The sequence below is a fragment of the Lathyrus oleraceus genome, chromosome 2, assembly GCF_024323335.1.
Source record: "Lathyrus oleraceus cultivar Zhongwan6 chromosome 2, CAAS_Psat_ZW6_1.0, whole genome shotgun sequence".
In the NCBI taxonomy this organism is placed as follows: domain Eukaryota; kingdom Viridiplantae; phylum Streptophyta; class Magnoliopsida; order Fabales; family Fabaceae; genus Lathyrus; species Lathyrus oleraceus.
In genome coordinates this window covers 256,184,854-256,191,355 of record NC_066580.1, presented here as the reverse complement: position 1 = coordinate 256,191,355, position 6,502 = coordinate 256,184,854, and the positions used below count along the sequence as shown (strand labels likewise).

The window sequence follows — 6,502 nt, the reverse complement described above, 5'->3', positions numbered from 1 at the left end:
AAATGCATAAAAACATATAGTGATAACATGTGAAATAGGCCTAAAAACACGATACGATTTCTCGTTATCGAATTCCCCCATAATTAGACATTTGGTTGGCATGAAGCAATCACCTAACGCACATGAAAAACAATTAAGTACAATGTCTGAAACATAGGCATGACGACGCTCTAAGTAGTACGAGATGGCTAGGCTAATGTTATATAAATAGGTACTAGACAACAATAATAAGGGTATCGTAGTGACACACATCCGCATTTCATGGACAAAAACTCCCCCCAATGCAAAACCAATTCGAATCATGCCATTATAACTCGATCTACATTCTTTGTTCTTTTTCAACCCCTTTTTCATTCTAGCATAATGACATAAAGCCCGTTATCCATACACATTCAAGGAAGGTTAACCTCTTAGAGACTATGATCTCGTTTTCACTTTTTCTGCACTTACTTAGCATATTTTACTTAAGTATCAACTGAATTTTTAAGAATTCATATCATTGGGCTAAATGATTGGGTAAGGATCACCTAACTTAGAAGGGACAAATCTTATCATAGATTTTATTCATTATATGTATTTTTTTTTTGCTTGATATCATACACTTATATGCATCGGCTTCCTTACTCATGTGTGTTTTAGGATGGTGTTGACAACTAGTATAAATTACCCAAGGGGATACTTAAAGTAACTCAATATTAAGGTCTTGGCATATTGGTCAATCAGATCAATGTCAAATACTTAGGGATATTAGGGTGTTAGGACGGTACCGATATTATTGACACTTTCCCAAGTCTATATAACAAAGCCTAAAATTGAGAAACAGACTATACTAAATGTTGTCATACCCCAATTTTGTCCAGGCACTTTTGTTTTTATGGATACCACAATGCATGCATCATAACCTTAAAACTTCTTGGCATTTTGAAATTTTACTAGCTTGCACTTAGGGTTTAGGCTCCACCAGGATCCTCTAAGTGAAGGTCTCGTTGTACATTTCTTGAATGAACATGTGGGTTTGTATTTGACTGAAGTTGGATAATCATCACATTAAATAATTTGATTCGTTAGGGCATCTATCCAGATCATGAAGATACGTCACCTTAGTTTCGTCTCACTACTATGTCATTATCCATTCACGTACTAATCTTGAGTATCACTCATGATTAAGTCAAAGTCATACTATCCATTCCACTTCATTATAATACATGTTCAAAGATTCATTATTCATATATAAAAAAACACAAAATCTAATTTCATTCAAATAAGGAGATGTTATTAGGTCAAGAAAGGGTGCCTTACATGAAAGTACAAGGAGAAGTGTGTTGGCCAAAAGTACAAGGAGAAGTGTGTTGGCCAATTGTTGACTATGGTCAACAGTTGACTTTTTGGTCAACCATGACCAAAGTCAACTTGAACATTTCTAACCATAGGATCCCAACCCTAATCATAATCCTAAGGTGGACTTCTTGGTCTTCTGAACTATCCATGTGTATACTCAAGTTTGGTCATTTAAATAACATGATTTGATTAATGTATGCCTTCAGGGCCTGCCCAAGGGGACCGAAACCGTTCAAAAGTTTTTCACCAGATTTAGCATCATTAAGCCATGTGAAATCACATAAACCATATTCATTCTCTATTTACATTTCACTTCACAAAGATGTTTCGTGCACATTTAAAATCACACAGTTACAATTCAATTTTCAGTATTCTATACAACTCATTCCATACTATTGAAATCACATAAGAAACTCCACTCATTTACATTAACAAATTCCAATTACAAAATTTGAACCAAACCATTTTGAAGACCCTATACATCGTATTCTATGTATCATTCATTACAATGTGTTTAGCCAAATACATTCAACACGTAACTCTAAGCCAGTATTCTCATGTACCTTTACAACCCAAATCCTAAGTTCCATTAATTTCATTCCATCCATTCACAAAGCATAAACAAGACATTTAAATTTATCATTTTCAACTACAAAAGGACATGTTGTATTTAATAAAGTACTTCGAATTGCAATTAGCGTAGAGTTTGGTTGCCATGGACTCCACAACTCTCGCTCTCCCGTTAGAGGATAGAAGTTTCGCAGGGTTGCTTGTTCTTCTGAAGGTTATGACCTAATATCCTCTAGTTGGTGCACGTAATTACTGGAAGAGCATGAGGCTTCCAGAAAACAGGGAAAGGGAAGAATGGCAATGGCTCAGTGAAAAGTAGCAGGACCAAGCTCCAATGAAGAACGCAACAGCAAGGCTGCAACAAAAACGCCTTCCAGTTACAAATCAATCCTGCAACACCCAAAACCAACAACATAAAACCAATATCATAATTCAAATCAAACTGTTTTGAGTCCTCATATCAGTTAGAAAAAAAAGAAAAGACCACCAAGCAGTGTTTTGAACAAAAGATCAAAGGCATACATTAGTTAATTTCCCGACGGTAAACGATCGATCCATATTTTTTTACAACAGTGAAAATCGATGAGATAACACCAGATTCGTGGGACCATATAATCTCTGAAAAAGATCACACGCTACAGACAACGAAAATTCCTCTCGTAACAAATTCCCAAATCTGGTCCCCACAATATCTAAAAAGAAATATTCTCTAACGAATTAGAGATATTGCCAACAGATCATTTGTGTACCATTTGGAAACCCCATAGCCCTTCTATATATAAGAGTACTCAATCATTGGAAAAGAGGGAACATTACCGTTACGCTGCAAGAATCCGGAGAACCTCACTCAAAGCTTCTCTAAGATTCCTTCTGAGCCCTCACGTAGAAGCTCGCTTTGGAACAGAGCTAAACCCCTCACCTCGATAGGAATACATACAAAAACAAAGAAAATAACCACTAGAAGGTGCTGAGAGAGAAGAAGGAAGACGACGTCGTAAAGCAGAAGGAAGTAGACTTATCTGAAGGTCGTCGGAGACAACGTCGTCGGACTAGCTCCGGTTAGGTAGATCTCTTCGTATTTTTCTCAAAATCATGGTACCTTCGTGTTCTCTTTGATAAACAAAGAAAAACCCCCTTGATAATTGCTTGAAATCTTTGTTGTTGTTGATTTAATTTCAGAATTAGGGTTTTATCCTTGGTTTGTGTTTATTGTGGTTTTGATTCCGGCTTCGTGGTTAGGAGGAGTGGAGGATAGGTTCGATACTGTGAGGTTTAGGTTTTGTGAAGTTTGACGTTTTTGTTTTGGGGGACGTCGATCTGGTCGGAGAGAGATTGTTTTGTTAAATCTGAAGCCGGATTCGTGGTCATCGGCCAATTTGAGATTGGGTTGGTGATTGCGTTATGGTGTTTGGCCGGAGAAGAAGGTGGCGCTGCCGCCGGCGGCCGACCACCACCGTCTTCTCCGGTGGTTTCTCATCGGCGTAGGTGAAGCACTTGCAGAGCGAGAGGAAGCTCTGAAGTGAGGAGAGATAATAGAGTTCACAAAATGAACTCTTGTTCTCAGAAGCGGGGTTTAAGTACCCACGCTCGGCCTGGCGCATGCACGCCAAGTGTCGCCCTTGCGACATGCCTCATCTCCATTGACTAGCGGTCAACCGGACATTCCAGTATGGACGCTCCATGGTCCCTTATCGTGGTCCTCCTTTAGATATGCCCAATTCGTTTGACCAAGTCAGACCTATGGATCGGATGGTCAAGAGCGTCTTTGTGAAGTCAACCAGATTGATTGGGCTCAGGTGGATCCTTTGATTTGGGCCCAAAGATGTTTGGCTAATTGACCCCCTTTTACTGTTATGCAATTCGCCCAGACTTGGGCTTTTCTCACTTTAAACCCACCTTCTTTTTATTTCTTACTTGTTGATTTATTTCTTTATTTCATTTTTATAGATACATGTAAAATATATATTAGGGTATTATTGCTACGAAAAATAACATTTTTATTTTATCAACTTTTATTTGAATGCTTTACTCGTTAATTTAAAATTAATCATTATTCTGAATAATAGAGTTTGTTTGAAATATCATCTTGAATGTGCTTGATTAAACTCACTTGTGCAATTCCTAAGTTCATTTGAACCATGATTTAAGTTATATTTTCGTAATGACCTTCATCCCTTAATCCATCTAATTGTTATATTAAATCATTTAAGACTTTCATACTTCTCAATTCAATGATGAGATAATCCTTATATAACCTTGTAAGTCGATCGCTTTCATGCATCGCCATCAACCTCGGATAGCTTACTCTTGAGCTTTCTTACAATGAGACCTATTCGACTATTAATTGATCAGGTAGATGATTGATACACTAATTATAATTTAATTCATCCATAAACACACATTCAAACCTCGATCAAAAATCAAATATTTTTATCAAATTAAAATATTTAATCACAATTAAATACCATTTGATTTGGAAATGAAAAGGGGGATGGTTTTGAGTTTTCAATTCCTCTCCTCGATTATTTGAATACGAGTTCTCTTACTCGGTTAGTCAAATAGTTGTCATTTCTAACTCGCCTAAGCACAACCAAAACGGAATATTTTCGTAATAACGAAGTGAAAAGGGGGATGGTTTTAAGCCTTTAACTCCTCTCCTCGATTGTTTGAATTCGAGTTTTCTTACTTGGTCAGTTAGACAATCGTCGTTTCTTTACAAACCTTTTCCAAGATTAAATCAAATTATTTTCGTAATAACAATGTGAAAAGGGAGACGATTTTGAGTCTTCAACTGCTATCCTCAATTGATTGAATACGAGTTCTCTTACTCGGTTAGTCAAACAATTGTCATTTTTCCACCAACTTATAACTTAATCAAATTATTTTCAAAATAAACTATTTGAAAAATGAGATGGTCTTGAGCCTTGGATCCCTCTCCTCAAATGCTTGGATATGAGTTGTCTTACTCAGCCATTCGAGCGCTTGTCATTTTTTCTAAAATACATCAACGATACACAAACCTAATTTCATAATCACTCAGATGAAAAAGAAAGTGGTATAGAGTCTTCTATTCCTTTTTCCGTTTATTGGGATACGAGTTGTCTTACTCGACTATCAGAGTATTCGTCATCCAGTCAAAACACCTTAACTATCATCAAATCCTTTTACTATTAAGGATGAAAAGGGAGATGGTCTAGAGCCTTCGATTCCTCTCCTCGATAATTAGGATACGAGTTATCTTACTCGACTATCCGAGTAATCGTCATTCAACAAAAATATTCAACACATCAAATCTATCTTTTCAGACATATTAACTCAACTTGTCACCCTGTGTGATCAAAATCTTTTCAAAATATTCAACACTATTTAATCCTTTCTAATGCGCACAACAAACTAGTGCTTAAGCCTCCGCCAAGAGTAGACAAGCCAACGTTTAGCCTTTAGAATACGATCTAAACAGCTGTTCATTAGAGGACACCAACCAACCGTAGTTCCCCGAAGTAAGAATGCTCTGATATCCTTATTGCACCATAAGGATACGTAGGCACGAGATTGCGAGATCTTGACGAGCACACTAATAAAAAACCTCCCTTTTCCCGCTTTTGAGGTTACCATTCATCTCAAATTTTAACCTTTATTCACTCGAAGAAAACAAATAACATAGTTAACATTCAAATCACAAATTAACCTAAAAGGTTCCTATTGAGTACAACGGACGTGAGGGGTGCTAATACCTTCCCGTTATGTAATCGACTCCCGAACCCGAATATGGTTGCGACGACCATTATTCTACTTTCCGAAAGGTTTTATCGATATTTTCCTATTCCTTCATTGGGATAAATAAAGTTCTGTGGCGACTCTGTTCGAACTAAAACGTTTTCCGTGTCCATCATGAGGGATCGCAATTTTAGAGGTGCGTCAGATGGCGACTCTGCTGGGGACTTTGCTCCAAGCAAGAGAGAGTGAAGCCTAACTTAGTTCAATTTCTGTATTGAGTGTTAACCTTGTTTCTTTGTTATCTTTATTCTGTTATTCTATTGTAATTGTTGTATTGTGGTTTATTTCCTATGATACTATTGGGGTTCTCTGAGTGTTGGTACTCGGTGAGATAGGCTCTCCACCTGAGTCTGAGAAAAACCATAAGATTAAGTTGGTGGTTGCGTACTGGACGCCCACAAGGAGTCTTCCTTGTTGGGAAGATACGAAGACCCCACCTAGAGGAGATTCTCTTGAGATATTGTTGCCTGACGAGTCTTCGTCACGATGATAGAATTCTCAAGTTGGATCAATGACTCTAAGGAACTTTTAACCCATTATATCTGGCGGTTATGTAGTATTAATCTACGAAGTTTCATATTTGTTGGGTTAATACGAAAGCCCCAATCAGATGAGATCCCTTGGACGTATTACTTTCTTACATTAATATTTCCAACCTCGATCTATGACTCTGAGAACCTTATTAGAACCTTGGACTTTAGAGTTGTGTAGTAGAATCCCCATGGAGCTTTCCTTGTTGGGACAATACGAAGACCTCACCTAGACGAGAATATCTTAAGGGTATTACTGCCCGACAAGTTTTCGTCACGGCAGTGAC

The 6,502-nt window shown here is 37.5% G+C and overlaps 1 long non-coding RNA gene across 1 annotated transcript; it reads right to left on the bottom strand.

Moving 5' to 3' along the window:
• Window positions 1-1,744: 1,744 nt before the first annotated feature.
• LOC127119063 (uncharacterized) lies at window positions 1,745-4,112 on the bottom strand. Its single transcript, XR_007802582.1, has 2 exons — window positions 2,725-4,112; window positions 1,745-2,298 (listed from the first exon to the last, which is right to left on the bottom strand). It is a non-coding gene; the product is annotated as an uncharacterized LOC127119063 (long non-coding RNA).
• Between the last annotated feature and the right edge of the window lie 2,390 nt (window positions 4,113-6,502).